Here is an 18,927-nt window from a genome sequence, read left to right on the forward strand (position 1 = left end):
TCTGATGAAGCATGCTGCCATGTTGTGAGCTACCCTCTGGACAGGCCCATGAGGCAAGGAATAAGGGTGACATCTGACCCCATCCAATAGCCATGGACGATCTAAGGCCAACGGCCCAACAACCAGTAGGGAATCGTGTCCTGTCAGCAACCACATCAGTGAGCTTGGAAGCAGATCCTTTCCCAGACAAGCATTGAAATGACTGCAGCCTGTGTGACAGATCTAGAAACAGAGCACTCAGCTAACATGTATCTGGCTGTCTGATATATAAAACCTATGAAATTGTAAACATTGTTTCAAGCTTCTCAATTTGGGGATGATTTGTTCTGCAACATTAGATATCAAATCCAGATGTGAGTACCAAGGAGTGACCACTGCTTATCAAATACATGAAAATGTAAGAATGGCTTTGGAACCTGGAAGGGGGTAGAGACCTAAATTTCCTTGAGCAGCCAGTGAAGAATAGGTTGTTGGAAACTGGAGGAAGGAAGATCCTTGTTATATGATGGCAGAAAGCTTGGTGACATTTTTGTTTGCGGTTACATGGAAAGCAGAATGTATGTGTGATGAACTTGGTGATTTAGCTAAAGACATTTCCAAGCAAGGTTTTAAAGTTACTACTTGTTCTTTTCACTTGAAGTAAAATGCAAGAGGAAAGAGAGAAATTGAGGACAGAACTGTTAAAAAGAAACTAGAAACTGGTTGTTTTGAAAATTCTCAGCCTCTCCAGAGAGCAAAAGATGCTAAGATTAAGATACTAGAAATTGGCCAAAGTTGAGAGGGAAAATGTCTTGTTGGGTGGGCTGTGGAAAGATTCAAGCATCATTCAAGTGGAGGCAATCTGTTGTCTAGAGAGCCTCCATTAGGTGCCAGGGGATTTACATGTGTTATCTTTATTAGTTCTCACAAGACTATTCCCATTTTACATATGAATATAATGAGTCATACTGTTAGTGTAGGGCATAACTGAGATTTATACCTAAGTATATCTAGCCAAAAGGGCACTTGCCCCTGTAGGAACAACATAGTAGTTGGAATGTTTGCCAATGGAATAAGGCAGAAGTATAGATACTGAGACACAATCTAGCATCAACACAAATTTTATTTTATACTGAACTAACCCTCCAAAAGGACCAGAATAGATACCATAATAGTGAATAAAGGGGGGGAGCCTACATAATATCTATATAGATGGGGAATAAAAATGTCTGGACTCATTACCTTAAAACTAAATCTGAGTTGACACAAGAGAAAGTTTTAACAGCTTGAGCTGATCACTCTTTGGATCCCTGATTTATTATATGAACCAGATCACTTTTGAGAGGCAGGGAAACAAGTCCCTAATAAGGACCTGAACAAATTGATTATTGATTAGATATCAAATCTATAATATATTTAATATTACCACAGTAAGATAGTAGAACCTGGTGTGAATGAGAACCGCAGGGGGTCAGAAGTCACTGCAAATCTACTAGTCAAGAAAGAAGGGAGATGAAAAAGGGAAACACACATACACACACATGTACCACACACAAACACACACACATATGCATACTCATATAAACATTCAAGGGGAAACAACTAACATTCTAAAGCTCAAAACTTAAAAGACAACCAACAAATAAAAATAAAAATGTATTTCCTCTAGAAGAAATTCAAGTGCAATACAGATGCTATAAAATAAATACATTTAGAGCCCTCAAAGAAATAAAGTACAGCATCCATACAAATAAGAAAATATTTAATTCTATTAAATAGACCTGGATTAATAAATGGAAATGCTAAATTTTAGCAAAAAAAATTCATGTAGTCCCTTAAATAACTCAATGGACACTATAATATCTAAGACAGTCACTATCAAATAGGGTACTAGAGAACTAAAATAGAGTATATCACCCAGAATGTGATATTTTTTAAAAAGGAGAATTAAAATCATCAAAAGACATGAGAGTTAAGTTGGCCATCTCTAACATATATCTTTTTTTTCAAAGATTTTATTTATTTATTCATGAGGGACACGCAGAGAGAGAGGGGGGCAGAGACACAGACAGAGGTAGAAGCAGGATCCACCCATGGAGCCCGATGTGGGACTCCATCCCGGGACACCAGGATCACACCCTGGGCTGAAGGCAGGCGCCAAACTGCTGAGCCACCCAGGGATCCCCTCTAGCATATATCTTAATGAGTTTCCAGAAGCAGAAAATGAAGGAAGTGATGAGGAAGCCCCCCTTTATAGGAAGAAACATTAAGATTTTCTAGAAATATGATAGCAGCAGTACTCTGATTAAAGGTACACACTATGTACTGAGAATTTAGTGAAGAAGAAGGAAGAGGAAGAAGAGAAGGAGGAGAGGAGGAGGAGAAGTAGGAGGAGGAGGAAAAGAAGAGGGAGGAGGAGAAATAGAAGGAGAAGGAGGAGGAGGAGGAGGAGGAGAAGGAGGAGGAGGAGGAGGAGAACAAGAAAAGGAAAAATGGCACTCTCTTTCTGGCACTCTCAGGAAAAATGGCCTAAATGTGTGACTATGCAACCTGTTGTTAGGACCTTGGAAGGATTAAAAGAGTCTGAGTATTATTCTCTAAAACCAAGGGCCCACTAAAGCAATTAAGTATGTTCTTCACAGGTCCTCTAATTGAACAGTAGCGCTCTAGGAAACTTGGGGACATTGTCTCTCAGCTGGCTTGGCAGAGTCCCAAGGTAGAGAAGGGATAATTTTAGAGATTTTTAATTATGTTTTTATCTAATGAAGTAAACCCTGAAGAGATTCACAAAAGCCCCACAAAGCTTTTGAAAAAACTGTCAGCAGAAACACTGTTAGCTTTGACCAAAAGTGAAAGAGAGGTGGTGCTAAGGAAGGAGACAGCTCAGAATTCTACCGGCAGCAAGGAGACTGACAAGATTGCTCATCTGTGAGCAAGCACCACCTTTAATGAAAACAGAAGGAAGGGTGCCTGGGTGGCTCAATGGTTGAGCCTCTGCCTTTGGCTTGGGGCGTGATCCCAGGGTCCTGGGATCGAGTCCTGCATCAGTCTCCCCATGGGGAGCCTGCTTCTCCCTCTGCCTATGTCTCTGCCTCTCTCTGGTTGTGTCTCTCATGATACATAAATAAAATCTTAAAAAAAAGAAAACAGAAGGAAGACTCAAAGGGTGGAGCTGAGAGGCCAGAAGGTGCAGTCAAGTGCCACACAGAATTAGTCCTAGGCCTCCAAACTTAATGATTGCTAACATTTTCCTGGTAGATTTCAGAATTGCTATGGACCGGGGGCCCCATTTCCTCCCATTTTGAAGAGGGACATCAATAGCAGTTATTCTATGCCTCATCCACCAGTGTCTGCTGGGTATTTTTGTGGGAGTGAGGGAATGGATAACTCATCTCTTTGGTTTTACAGATCTTCAAATCGAGAGGCGTTGGTAGTCATATACAAGGAAGTTTATTATATACAAGTTATATACGAGAAAGTTATATACAAGTTATTTGAGGAACCTCAAGCACCCTGGCTCTCATTTAGATAAAAAGATTCTGGGCTTTGAGCTGATGGTGTAATGACATGAGATTTTAAGAAATCTGTGCAGTGGGTGAATATAGTTGACCTGTGGAAAAGACATGAATCATTGGGGGTAGAGGGCAGACTGTGCTACATAGCTTCTGACAATGATTCCCACTTCCTGGTATTCACATCCTTGTGTAAGTACTTCCCTTTCAGTTGGGGCTGGACCTAGTGACTTGCTTCTAACAAAAGGGATTTTAGAAAAAACAAAGGGATGCCATTTCTACTTTTAGTTTATAAATTATTGTAACATCCACCTCACGTGTACTCTTTGTCTCTTTTACTGGCTTGTTCTGATGAAATTGGATGACAGGCTGTGACCTTCCACATGGAGAAGTTTATGTGGCAAGAAATGGAGGGTGGCCTCTGGCCAACAGCTAGCAAGGAACTGAGGCCCTCAGTCCAACAGCCTATAAGGAACTCAATTCTGACAACAACCAGTGAGTGAACTTGGAAATGAATCCTGCCCTGGTTGAACCTTGGACATGACCAAGACCCAAGCCAACAACTTGTTTGCAGTCTTATGCAAGACCCTGAGCTGAGTGACTCAGGTAAATTATACCCAGATTTCAGATCCATAGAAACTGAGATAATACATATGTGTTGTTTCAAGCATCTACATTTTGGAGTGATTTATTATGCAACACTAGACACTAACACAATGACTAAATTTTCAAGTTCACTTTTTTTCTTCTTCAATGTCTAATCTGATGTTAACCCCACTCTGTGTACTTTTTCCCAGTTCCTCATTTATTTCCTTCTATCAGTACGGACTTGCAGTTTCCTATTTAACTCAATGTGTTACAATCATTGTTTATTTTAACGCACTGAATGTTGCACTTTGGCCAATATATAAGATCCCTGGCTTATATTTCTTTTGACATGTCTCTGTTATTTTTGAGTACTTCGTTGCTTTTTAATAGTACAATATTTTCCAGGCTCATCTTGTACTTTTCTTGCCACAAATTTGGCATCAGCTCTTTCTTTCTTTCTTTCTTTCTTTCTTTCTTTCTTTCTTTCTTTCTTTCTTTCTTTTCTTTCTTTTCTTTTTTGTAGATATTTATTTGTTTGAGAGAGAGAGAGAGAGTCTAATGTGTGACATAGCCTGTTTCAGAGATGGAGAGAGTGTCTTAAGCAGATTGCATGCTGAGTGTGGAGCTTGATATGGGGTTCGATCTCATGACTCTGAGATCACAACTTGAGCCCAAACCAAGAGCCAAATGCTTAACTGACTGAGCCACTCAGGCACCCATCTATGTTTATTTCTATACCTAGCTAAGTATATATCTATACCACCTCTGGTAGGCTGAATAATGACCCCAGATCCTGTGAATATATTCCTTTACATTGTAAAAGGAAATTTGCAGATGGAATTAAGTTAAAGATCTTGAAATGAAGGTATTTCCAAGATTATCTGGGTAGGCCCATGTAACTGTAAGTGTTGTTACAAGAGGGAGGCAGAGGAGATTTGACTACAGAAAAAGGAGATGTGATGATGGAGACAGAGGTTGGGATGATGCACTTTGAAGATGGAGGAAAGACACCATGAATGAAGGGATGTAGGTGGCTTCTAGATGCTGGAAAAAGCAAGGAAACAAGTTTATAGAAGCTTCCAGAAGGAACACAGTCCTGCTGACACCTTGATTTTAGACTCTTGACCTCTGGAACTGTAAAAGAATAGATCATTTAAGGCACTAAGTTTGTGGTAATTTGCTACAGCATGAAGCTCATACAGTACAAGTTCGTATCAATACCTCTAAGTCCAACCCAGTACTGCAAGGTTCATTTTAGTTTTACTCTTTATTTTTTTGTAACTCCCTTCTCAGACAGTGAGAAACCTGACCCCCTTCATCGTTAATCTTCCTGTATGTAACCAAACTCCCATCTCTGTCATCACCATTTCTGCCTACAGATTCCCTTCTCACTCCAAACAATGATGTGTATGAATCTCACAGATATTACATTGAGCAAAAGAAGTCAGATACAAAAGAATATAACGCTTGATTCCTTTTAAATGGAGCTGGAGAATAGGACATAATAATTAATGGAGACACCAATCAGAATAATATTACTTCTGGGGTGGGGTGTAGGCTAGAAATGGGCATGAGGAATTATGAAAGTGTTCCATGTTTTAATCCAGGTAGGGATTACACAAGTATATATACATATATATGTATATGCATATGTAGCTATATATATATAGTCATCAAGCTGTTCACTTATGATTAGGACATTGGATTTGCTTTAATGTATACATCAGACATCTTAAAATGTTTTTATTTTTAATTTTTAAAATTTTGAGAAAGAGAGAGCAAGTGGGGGGGAGGGGCAGAGAGTGAGGAAGAGAGAAAGACACTCTTCAAGCAGACTCCCCACTGAGCATGGAGCCCAATGTGAGGCTTGATCCCAGGACAGTGAGATCATGACTAGAGCTGAAACCAAGAGTCAGACGCTTAACTGTCTGAGCCACCCAGGTGACCCTCAAAACATTTTTTTAAAAAGGCAACCACCATTTTTCCTTTTGGAAAGATTTTCAGATTACAGGAGGTGGTTGCATTTTATTCCAGAGTATTTATGAAGATTTTGCAATATTCAAATCTCTAATAATTTTTTTTCAAATCTCTAATAATTTAAGAATAATTCTGGGAAAGTCTAGTAGTGATCTCTGTTCACCGGTTAGGGTCACAGTCATGTGACCCTAGTCAAATTCCCTCTACCCATCCTCTTTAAAATTATGTCTTCCTTGACAATTTTTATTTGGGGGTTGCATCACATCAAATTTTGCCCCGAAGGTGAGGCTTTCTTAATACTTTCATATTTTGCCATCTCAAATTGGCAAAATTCAATTTTTTAAATGAGCAAAAGATCTGAATAAACATTTCTCCAAAGAAAATATGCAAATGGTTAATAAGCACATGAAAAGATGCTCAACGTTACTAATCATTAGAGAAATGCAAATCAAGATGATAATGAGATAACACTTCACATCTATTAGGATGGCTATAATCAAAAAGGCAGATAATAGCAAGTGTCAATGAGGATCAGGAGAAATTGGAACCTTTGTACATTGCTGATTGGGAATGTGCATCCACTTTGGAAAACAATTTGGCAGGTTCTCAAGAAGTTAAATACAGAGTTACCATATGATCCAACAGGTCCAGGCCCAGGTATATACCCAAGAGAATTGAAAGTACATGTTCACACAAAAAACTGTACCTCAATGTTTGTAGCAGCATTATTGAAAAGAGCCAAAAATTGGAAATAAGCCAGATGTCCACCAATTTATGAATGGATAGACAAATGTAACCATACAATAGAATGCTATTTGGTCATAAGAAGGAAAGAAGTACTGACACATACTACAATGTGGGTGAACCTTGAAAAATGTTATGTTGAGTGAAAGAAGACAGATGTAAAATAACCACATGTCGCATGGTTACATTCTTGAGAAATGTCCAGAATAGCCTCATCCACCGCTACTCTTCTTTATTTTCTTTTTGCCAAGAAAAATATACATGTTTGAGATTTTCAATCAGCGAATACGGACATACATCTTTTCCAAAGGTGACACAGCAATCCTTCATACAGCGGTATGGTAATTTCAATGATCAATTATCTGCTAAAGAGCACTTAGTGGTTTGGATTTGTATTTCCCTGATGGCAAGTGATGCGGAGCATTTTCTCATGTGCCTGTTGGCCATGTCTATGTCTTCCTCTGTGAGATTTCTGTTCATGTCTTTTGCCCAGATTTACCCAGAAAGCCATGCTTTCTGATTGGATTGTTTGTTTCTTTGCTGTTGTGTTTAATAAGTTCTTTATAGATCTTGGATACCAGCCCTTTATCTGAGAGGTCATTTGCAAATATCTTCTCCCATTCTGTAGGTTGTCTTTTAGTTTTGTTGACTGTATCTTTTGCTGTGCAAAAGCTTCTTATCTTGATGAAGTCCCAATACTTCATTTTTGCTTTTGTTTCTCTTGCCTTCATGGATGTATCTTGCAAGAAGTTACTGTGGCCAAGTTCAAAAAGGGTGTTGCCTGTGTTCTCCTCTAGGATTTTGATGGAATCTTGTCTCACATTTAGATCTTTCATCCATTTTGAGTTTATCTTTGTGTATGGTGAAAGAGAGTGGTCTAGTTTAATTCTTCTGCATGTGGATGTCCAATTTTCCCAGCACCATTTATTGAAGAGACTTTCTTTTTTCCAGTGGATAGTCTTTCCTCCTTTATCGAATATTAATTGACCATAAAGTTGAGGGTCCACTTCTGGATTCTCTCTTCTGTTCCATTGATCAATGTGTCTGTTTTTGTGCCAGTACCACACTGTCTTGATGACCACAGCTTTGTAGTACAACCTGAAATCTGGCATTGTGATGCCCCCAGCTATGGTTTTCTTTTTTAATATTCCCCTGGCTATTTTCTATTTTCTGATTTCACACAAATCTTAAGATGATTTGTTCCAACTCTCTGCAGAAAGTCCATGTTATTTTGATAGGGATTGCATTAAACGTGTAAATTGTCCTGGGTAACATTGACATTTTCACAATATTAATTCTTCCAATCCACGAGCATGGAATATTTTTCCATCTCTTTGTGTCTTCCTCCATTTCTTTCAGAAGTGTTCTGTAGTTTTTAGGGTATAGATCCTTTACCTCTTTGGTGAGGTTTATTCCTAGGTATCTTATGCTTTTGGGTGCAATTGTAAATGGGATTGACTCCTTAATTTCTCTTTCTTCACAATAAGATACCACCTCACACCAGTGAGAATGGGGAAAATTTTTTTTTTATTGGTGTTCAATTTACTAACATACAGAATAACACCCAGTGCCCGTCACCCATTCACTCCCACCCCCCGCCCTCCTCCCCTTCTACCACCCCTAGTTCGTTTCCCAGAGTTAGCAGTCTTTACGTTCTGTCTCCCTTTCTGATATTTCCCACACATTTCTTCTCCCTTCCCTTATTTTCCCTTTCACTATTATTTATATTCCCCAAATGAATGAGAACATATAATGTTTGTCCTTCTCCGACTGACTTACTTCACTCAGCATAATACCCTCCAGTTCCATCCACGTTGAAGCAAATGGTGGGTATTTGTCATTTCTAATAGCTGAGTAATATTCCATTGTATACATAAACCACATCTTCTTTATCCATTCATCTTTCGTTGGACACCGAGGCTCCTTCCACAGTTTGGCTATAGTGGCCATTGCTGCCACCATTGATGCAGAGAAAAGGGAACCCTCTTACACTGTTGGTGGGAATGTGAACTGGTGCAGCCACTCTGGAAAACTGTGTGGAGGTTCCTCAAAGAGTTAAAAATAGATCTGCCCTACGACCCAGCAATTGCATTGCTGGGGATTTACCCCAAAGATACAGATGCAGTGAAACGCCAGGACACCTGCCCCCCGATGTTTATAGCAGCAATGTCCACAATAGCCAAACTGTGGAAGGAGCCTCGGTGTCCATCAAAAGATGAATGGATAAAGAAGATGTGGTTTATGTATACAATGGAATATTACTCAGCCATTAGACATGACAAATACCCACCATTTGCTTCGACGTGGATGGAACTGGAGGGTATTATGCTGAGTGAAGTAAGTCAATCGGAGAAGGACAAACATTATATGGTCTCATCGTTTTGGGGAATATAAAAAATAGTGAAAGGGAATAAAGGGGAAAGGAGAAAAAATGAGTGGGAAATATCAGAAAGGGAGACAGAACATGAGAGACTCCTAACTCTGGGAAACAAACAAGGGGTGGTAGAAAGGGAGGTGGGCGGGGGGTGGAGGTGACTGGGTGATGGGCACTGAGGGGGGCACTTGATAGGATGAGCCCTGGGTGTTATTCTATATGTTGGCAAATTGAACACCAATAAAAAATAAATTAAAAAAAAGAACACTTTGTTTCTCTTTGTGAACAAGGATATACGTCTGCATACTACTACAAATGCAAAGAAGTTATTCAGTTGTCTGGACACACAGAGCCGAACATGAAATGTTTCCTTCTCCATTGAATGTTTTAAATTAGCTCAAAGCTCCTTCCCTTCTCATAAACAATGTCATGTGGACAGCATCCCTGATTTTCTACTAATTTCATGTGATGTGTTCAATCCCATCTTGTCTGACTTGAAACCTTCACTCTTATTTCTGATTTGGGCTGTTTTCCATTGTCCCTCAGCTCAGGCATGACCTGTGGTCAGAGGCACCTGAGCTCTGTCTGTTCTTTCATTCCTCTCCCCTAATGCTTCTTTAAGAAAATAAAAAAAGATTTTATTTATTTATTAGAGGAAGAGCACACCCGAAATGAGGTGGGGAGGGGCAGAGGCAGAGGGAGAAGCAGGCTCCCTACTGAGCAGGGAGCCCAACTTGGGGCTCAATCCCAAACCCAAAGATCATGACATGAGCTGAAGATAGATGCTTAACTGACTGAGCCACCCAGGTGTCTCCCATATAATTCTTTGATTATTCCAGAATGGGGGCAGCACAATATTGTGATCATAAGAAAGGGGTATGCTTATTCAGTGTAACTGGGGCAGACTGGGTCTCTTTTGTTCTCTGTGTGATAGGCATCTGTGTGCCTCTCAGGGGCTCCTAGGTGTGTCACCACTCACAGGTATGATATTTCCCAGCTGGCTTCATTCAGTTCCTACTCTGGCTCTTGACCCTGATGGGTTTTATTTTCCCCCAATTGTTATCATTATTTTGGGTTTTGGTCTCGAAGAATAGAATGGAAAAATATTACAGTGAAGGCAGTATGTTAAGTATTATTTCATGTCAGTTACATACATGTTTTACCTGTGTGGGTTGCAATGTACAAGGTACTTGTGATTGAAGAAGCTGGGAAGCCACTCCTCTGAAAAGTTAATGTTGAGCTCAGGAGGCCTGGGTTGTGTTCTTAGCCTTGCTATGTATGAGCTTGCTGGTGACCTAAAACAACTCTCTACTCTTCATGCTCCTTTGCTAGCAAATGAGGGCATTGAACTTGCATGTCTCTTCCGACTCTTCCTCTTTGAAACAAATATGCACACCGATGGAGTGCAAACAATGTGCTAGGCAGCGACAAATACGCACACCGATGGGGTGCAAACAACGTGCTAGGCACTGCTCTAGGCACTTATATGCATGGAATGATTCCTCTCGCCATTTTTCCGTGGTGTAGGTGATTTGTATTATCATCCCTAGCTACAGATGTGAAAACTGAGGCCCAGAGAAGTTAAGAGGCAGAGCTGGAATATAGCCCCATGCCTCTTTGGCTCAAGAAGCCATGCTCATAACCAGTACTAGGGCTGGTCTATAGCTCTGACTCAGTGGGGCTAGGCTGCCTTTCTGGCTCATTTTGAGGGAAAGATGTCAGACTCTTGGCTCAGGGACTTTCCAGGAATCTGGGGTTTTAGTCACCCTTCAGTTGAGTGAAGTAAGTCAATCGGAAGGTCACTTGGAGTGCACAGACTGGTGTGACATTCACGGCATTAGGTTCTGGCTCTCTCAGGGTTCCCCCCACATTTCCTGTTATCTCATCAAGGGCATAGTTTTATAAACACCAGATTCCCTTTGTCAATCTCTTCCATCAGTTCACTCTCAACATAATTCTCTGCTGCCTCTTCCTTTCCAATATTAGTTTAATATTCTTCATATCCAAGTGCTTTCTAGCCTGACAGATAAGAGAGAAATCGAGGTGTGTGTGTGTGTGTGTGTGTGTGTGTGTGTGTGTGTGTGTGCATTATCTCTGGCCAATAGTCAATATTAAATTTCCTCTTTTTGGATCATGTCATTCAAAACAAAGCCCAACCCACTTTTTGCTGCCTCATGAGTTCCAAGAATTTCTGACAGGGGCACGTGGAATCTGCTGGGTTCCCTGTTCCCAAAGCCCTCCTGTCTCCACAGTGCCCCCTTGGAGCCACCTAACCCCCAATCTAGTAGTCCAATGATGAGCTCTGCCCCATCTCTGGGCTCAACCTTGCCCTCTAGGAATTTGAGGGCCTCTAATTCAATGCTCAGGTCCAAGGCAAGTCCTGCCATGACCCAAACTTCATCCTGAGTCCAAACACCTTATCTCTGTCTGTGTTCTGATTCTGGCCTTTTGTTCTTGAACCTGTTGGGGCCATGATAATTCTCCATAACTGGGAATCTGTTCTGTTTTTCCCATTTGTCTCCCTTCCTCTCTCCAGAAATTTGGAATTCTCCGATGGCCATGGCCTTGCAAACTTGTGAGTTCCCTGATGCTGCCTGTATCTCTGAACACCAGCTGCCTTCTAGTGTTCCTAGTGCTATATTTAACTCATCTGTCAGGAAATTTTGTATTCTGGTTCTCTGAAACTTCACCTGTTGTAATTAGCCCTTCTGCCTAGGCTGTGTTATATGAAAGGACAGGGGCCAAATAGATGTTCCTATTTCCTTGGCAGTGCGGTTGATAATAAGACATTGTTCGAAGTGTAGTTCCTGGACCAGCAGCACCAGTAGCAGCACCTGGGAGCTTTATAGAAATGCAGAAAATTGGGCCCCACCCCCAACCTACAGGATGGGAATCGGCATTTTCAAAAGATCTGCTCTGAGGGTATCAGCTGATCCACTATCAATGAATCAAGTCAATGAAACAGCATTTAAGCATCTTCTGCTCATAGGATCACTGACTCCACTGAAGTTTCAGCTCTGTGAAGGGCAAGAAATTCACATGTCTTATTTGCTGCTGTATTTTCAGTGCCTAGAATGGTGCTTGGCAGATGATAAGGGCTCAACCATATTTGTTGAGGAAATGAGCAAATGAAAGGATGAAGGGAGGAATTTTACCAAGTAGGTGGTTTTGGAAAAGTTGCTTAGATTCTCTGAGCCTCATCATTTTCTTCATCTGTAAAATAAAGCTTCATCTCTCTACTTCCAGGTATGAGGATTAGGCTAAAAAACAGGTGCAGAGTTACTGAGGGCTTGTTCTATATGATGCCATCTGTTTGGACAAGTCTTATTCGATCCATCTATCCATTCATTCATTTGTTTAGCAAGAATTAATTGAATAATTATGTGCCTGGCACTATTCTAAGTGCTGGTGAATAGAGCAGTGAATAAAACGAAGTCCCTGCTCCTGAAAAGTTTCCATTGGGAAGAGACAAACATTAATCAACTAAAATTATAATATGGCAGATGGCAATATTTCTCAAGGGAAACAGTAAACTGAGAAAGGACTCTCTGTGGAGATGGTATTTGAGTAGAGACCTGTGGAAAGCAAAGAGATGATCTATGTAGATGCCCAGGGAAAGAGTTTTCCAGGCAGAGGTAGAGCCAGGGCAATGGTCCAAAAGTGGGAACATGCGTGGCATGTTTAGGGAACATCACGGAGACTAGTATGACAGGAGCAGAATGGGAAAATAGCAAGAAATAAAGGGTGGGCCTAAATCATGTTGGGTTTTGCAGGTCATTATATGGACTTTGGCTTTTACCCAGAGTGAAACTGGGAGCCGTGGGAGAATAGTCAGGGAGAAATGACATGATCTAAAGTAAATTTTAAGTAAGTTTCTCCAGCTACTTGGTTGAGTGAGAATAGATTTTAAGAGATTAAGGGCAGAAGCATGCCTAGGTGACTCAGTTGGTTAAGCTTCTGACTCTTGGTTTCGCCTCAGGTCATGACCTCATAGCTGTGGGATAGAGCCCTGTGTCAGGCTCTGTGCTCAGTACAGAGTCTGCTTCAGATTCTTTCTCTCTCTCCCTCTGCCTCTTCTCTCTCTCTCTCTCTCTCTCCTTAAAAAAAGAGAGAGAGATTAAGGGCAGATGATGGTGGCCAGGATCAGGGTGGTAGTGATTGACGGGGGGGGGGGGGGGGTGGAAATACCTGGTCACATTCTGACATTATTTTAAGGAAAAGTTTGATATGCTTTGCAGGTGTCTTGGGGACCAGGTGTAGGAGAAAAAGGAGTCAAGGTTGACTCCAAGGTGTTTTGACTTCGACAATTGGAAGGATGGAGCTGCCATCAACTCCAGGAAGGAACGAAGGAGAACCCAGTTTGTGGAAGGGAAATCAGGAAATCTCAACGTGTCACATTAAATTTGACTATTAGATTTCCAAGAGCGAATGTTGAATATAGAGTTGGAGAGATGCGTATGGAGTTGAGAGAAGTTTGGACCTCAGATGCAAATTTGGAAATCTTCAATGTAACCAAGGTAGTTAAAGGCACAGAGCCAGATGTGACCACCTAGGGGAGATTATCAAGCAAATAAATAGTCCAAGGTCTGAATTCTGGGGCAATGCAATGGTAGAGGTTGGGAATGAGAGGAGAAACCAAGAAAGGGGACTGAGTAGTAGCAGCCAGGGGGTTGGCTAGTGACAGAATGTTGTCCTGGAAGCCACAGGGAGAAAGTATTTCAAGGAGGAGGTTTCTGTTTGGAATGTTGATGAAATGTGAAGCAGGATGAGGACTGAGAATGGACCATTTGATTTGACACCATGGAGGTTCATTTGTGACCTTGGGAAGAGCTACTTCGATGAAGTGAAAGAGATTAAAAGCTTGATTGGAGATGATTTGAAGGAGAAGTGGAGAAAAATGAGAAATAGCGAATACAGACAGCTCTTTCAAGGAATTTTGCTGTAACGGGAAGAAGAGAAATGGGACAGAAGCAACGGGGTGGGGGCAGAGATGTGAGGTCAATGAAGGACTTTATTTTTGAAATGGTAGATACTGCAGCATGTAAATAGGAAGAGATTATTAATGCAAAAGAGAGGTGAGAATTACTGGAGTCATGTTCTTAAGCAGGTGGGAGGAGGTGAGATTAAGGGCATAAATGGAGTTAGTGAGTGGAGGAGCCAGGAGTTTTTTTCAAAGATTTTATTTATTTATTTATTCATGAGAGACACACAGAGAGAGGCAGACACAGGCAGAGGGAGAAGCAGGCTTCCTGTGGGGAGCCAGATGTGGGACTCGATCCTGCAACTCCAGGATCACGATCTGAGCCAAAGGCAGACACTCAACCACTGAGCCACCCAGATGCCCCAGGAGCCAGGATTTGAACCAACTCTCCCTTCCTTCAAAGACTTTTGCTCTCTCCATTGCTACAGGGATACCCGAAGAATACTGATGAGGCATCACCCAGAAGTTGGCTCTACTCTTTTCATGGCCTACTCCAGCACCTGTACTTGGGATTCAGGCTACCATTTCTACTTGCCTTTCATTAAGGGAAGAATTAAATCAAGGTAACACAATTTCAGCTTATCTTCTGATTCCTTAAAAGCCCTTCTTTCCCCCTTCTGATTTCATTTGTCATTACAGGGTTAAAAAAATGGACTCTGTAAGAAAGGCCAGTGACTGCTTGGTCTCCTTTGTAATCTCGGCATAATGGGCAGAGAGTACCAGTTGTCTCCCTCCTGTTTCTCCTCTCTTATCCTCTACAGAGCTCTAATGTTGTTCTTGCTGCTTATTATAACAATCCAAGAAGCCATAGTCCTTCTTGCAGGTGCTTTTTTTTTTCACCTGCCCAGAGGAATAGACAAGAATCTTGGCAGATGGGAGGAAGAAGGAGGGTGGAAAGCAGGGAAATGTCAGAGCCACCCTGTTGTGACTGTGTTTCTCTGGAGGGTTGGAGAATCACCCAGTAAGTCCCCTTAGCAAAGGGCCACTTTTCCCCACCTTCCCTCCACTGGCCACCAGGCAGCCAAAGACAGATGTGATTACCCTGTGGGCCATTTGGGGGGCTGGGATGGCCCATCCCAGAGATGTGAGCCCACCCAGAGTAGGAGGGGCCTACGAAGAGAGATTGACGAAAAATGCTGGCCAGGTTTTCTGGTCAGGTGGCACTATTTGAACATTTCAGGTAGTTTTTGAAAATAAATATAATTTTCTGGACCAAGGGAAAAGGAGAAGTGGAAGGAGACAGGGTAAGGAAGAGAAAAGATAAAAGCAGGAAGGAAGAAGTGACAGACATTTGGAGGGATGTCAGAAAGAACAGGAAGTAAAAACCCCCAGCTAGTTATGAGGCCCCTTTAGCCCTCAGTGCTAGCTAGAGCAAAATACCTATTTTTGCCCTACCCCTGCCCCCCCACCAGCTGGCATCCATGCACACTTCCGTGTGAAACTTAGGACTTCGAGCATTTACATCAGAACAAGAAGCAAACCCAGAAGCCATTTTTCTGCTCTAAATCCAAGATATTCCTCTTATCCTCTTCCTAGGTGTGTGGGGCATTTTGACCAATTTAGTACTCACCATCTGCTCCTAAGAACCACCTTGGCTGGCATCCATTAAAAATGCCATATATTAGAGAACTCACATAGTGCAATTGGAGCACAATATTATGTAATTTATTTCTTAATCTAATCCTCTGCCTTTAGATGCTGGAAATGAGAATTTGTCAGAGTCTAATCTCTCCAGAGATGTTTCCTTTCCAAGCAAGCCTGGTCTGCCTCCTATAGAAAACAGAATGAAATCCAATCTTTGGATGATGTGATGAGAAAGGGTGGGGGGCAGGCAGGGGGTAAAGCAGGGCGAGGAGGGACCCAGTAAATGCGAATGGCCCTAGAGGACAGATAAATCCTTGTTTTGTTTTGTTTTGTTTTTTCCAGAAGCACTATTTTGGAAAGATCCCTTCCATTGATGGTTGATGTGACCATCTCCAAACAGATGATGTGGCTAGGTTAAAATAAGCTTTGGTTATTGCAGTAGATCCAACCGAGGGGGAAAAAAATCACATTAAGGGAAAAAAAGAGAATAAACAACACCATTAGATCTCATTCTTTATGTTTTTTTTTTGCATCTAGTTTTTCTTTTTTCTTCTTTCCTTCTTTTTATCTCAAAAGAATTGAGGGGGTGCCTGGGTTGCTCAGTTGGTTAAGAGTTGGACTCCTGATTTTGGCTCAGGTCATGATCTCAGAGCTGTGAGATCGAGTTCTGCATTGGGCTGGGCACTGTGCTGGGTGTAGAGCCTGCTTAAGATTCTCTCTCTCCTCCCTCTGCCCCTCCCCACCCTGCTCATGCTGTCTCTCTCTCCCTCTCTAAAAAAAAAGAAATAAATAAAAATAAAACATTAAAAAATCTTAGAAATTGAATATTAGTAGGGGCATGGCTTCTGCACTCAGGATTGGAATTCCTTTGACCTGTGAGGGAAACAGAACTTTTTGGATCCAATTATCCACTCATCCCTTTCCTTTAGAAACTCCAGATCAAAAAAAAAAAAAAAAAAAAAAAGAAACTCCAGATCATGACGGGATAGGCACCGGGTGTTATACTATATGTTGGCAAATCGAACTCCAAAATATATATATTTATATTATACAGAAAAAAAAGAAACTCCAGATCAAATCTTGTATCTGAGAATTTTCTACTTGTTTTTAAAAATTAAACTCTTTATTTGGAGATAATTGTAGGTTCATGTGCAGTGGTAAGAGATGATGCAGAGAGATCCCGTGTACCTTATACCCAGTTATGTTTACTTAAGAAAAACCCACTTAGTTGAGGTATGGTTGATGTACAAAAAGCTGTACATGTTTAACATGTACAACTTGATGAGTTTGGAAATAAGTACACACTTGTGAGATCATCACCACAATCAATGCCACGAACACATCTATCAGCTCCAAAAGTTTGCCCTTATCCTCTTTATGATTTTTTTGTGACAAAAACATTTCACATAAGATCTGCCCTTGCAGCAAAATTTTAAGCATATAATACAGCATTGTTAACCAATGCTGCACTATATTGACTTTTTATCCAGTTGGGTTTTACTTTAGCAGATCCTGTCACTCTTCATCTGCATGAAGTCCATAAACATTCTGCTGTACAACATCTGAAAATGCAGGGAACGTTGTGTCAGAGATGGCCCATTCTGAAGCAGAAAAACAGAAAGCTTCTGAGTCTCATGCCATCACTGCATCTTATTATTCACCTGCTGTGATGATAAATTGTACTTTTCTCTACATGGAGTTCCTGCAAATGACTGTAAGCCAGAGTAAAGGAACCATCAGATATGGAAAGGAACAGAATCTGTAATTGTGTTGGGGACTAATACTATATACTGATCTCTATGGGTCAGAAAGAATAGATGGAGGGCTGATGAAGAGAATAGATGGAAGAAGACAGTCAGAAGTGGCCCTGAAATTAAGTCTTTGCCACAGAGGGTAGCGCCAAGCAGGGGAGGCTCTAGCAACAGGCTGAGGTGCATGGAGATAAACCAAGAATCTGAGGATGAAATGCTCATTTTTTGAACTCTTGGTGTACATATGTGATTAGCATGCCAGAGGCCAATCCCTGGGCAAAATGGGGACTCCTGTTTCTTACTCCTCTGTTTTTTCTGTCTCTGTTTCCTTAGAAACAAATCCATCAGGCAGCCGGGGTGGCTCAGTGGTTTAGCGCCGCCTTCAGGCCAGGACCTGATCCTGGAGACCCCGGATGGAGTCCCGTCAAGCTCCCTGCAGGGAGCCTGCTTCTCCCTCTGCCTGTGTCTCTGCTTCTCTGTGTGTCTCTCATGAATAAATACATAAAATCTTTTTTAAAAAAGAAACAAATCCATCAATAATCAGAGAACTGCATCCAAGGGGGAGCTGCTCTGAAGTTATTCAGTCCCCAGGGTTTTGAAAGCAGATGCCAGCTCTGTCAAATTAGTCCTTGAGAGAGCAAATCACGTCCTGATTTGAAGCAGCAAATAAAAAAGCATACCCATTTCTATTTTTTTTTATTTTTTTTTAAATTTTTTATGATAGTCACACACACAGAGAGAGAGAGGCAGAGACACAGGCAGAGGGAGAAGCAGGCTCCATGCACCGGGAGCCCGACGTGGGATTCGATCCCGGGTCTCCAGGATCGCGCCCTGGGCCAAAGGCAGGCGCCAAACCACTGCGCCACCCAGGGATCCCGATACCCATTTTTAAAGGTAGGAGGTATCACCACGTGCTCAGATAATTAAAATATTGTGATTATGAGTCTGAGGTCCCCAGCGCAAACCCTGTGTAGCTCATTTGCCTCTCAACTCCCCCGGTCCAAACAGTAAAGACTGTGCTTTTGTTCATAAATTAGTCCTCCACACCTAGCCAGTCATTTTGTAAGAACAAGCCACAGGTCATATGAGACTCTAAACAAGAGGCAGAGTGGTGTGGGGGTCAGCTGGTTGGGCTCTGTGTTTGGATAGATCTGGTTTGGAAACTCGCCTTTCCATTTACTACCATTGGGATCTTAAGCTAATTACTTTCTCTCTCTTTCTCTCTCTCCAGCCCCTCCCTCTCTCCTTAAGCTTTGCCCCCCACCCAGGTTGAGATAATTTAGCACATAACTACTCAGTAAATGACAGTTGTTACTATTTTTTCATTATCGTTAATAATGTGATTCTCAGGTGTGGATTGAGACACTAAGTGTAAATTTGGAAGCTGATTGTTACTGCCCTGCTTCCCCTCATGAACTCATGAATTCTCAGAAGAGA

The 18,927-nt window shown here is 41.5% G+C and overlaps 1 protein-coding gene across 1 annotated transcript in view; it reads left to right on the forward strand.

Moving 5' to 3' along the window:
- Positions 1-18,927, forward strand: part of TMEM164 (transmembrane protein 164) — a 198,794-nt gene that overhangs the window by 8,972 nt on the left and 170,895 nt on the right. The window contains exon 2 of the mRNA XM_025431456.3: positions 14,584-14,718. The gene's annotated coding sequence lies outside the window, so the exon portion shown is untranslated. The remainder of the gene's footprint in view (positions 1-14,583; positions 14,719-18,927) is intronic.

This window comes from Canis lupus, chromosome X, assembly GCF_003254725.2.
Source record: "Canis lupus dingo isolate Sandy chromosome X, ASM325472v2, whole genome shotgun sequence".
NCBI lineage: Eukaryota > Metazoa > Chordata > Mammalia > Carnivora > Canidae > Canis > Canis lupus.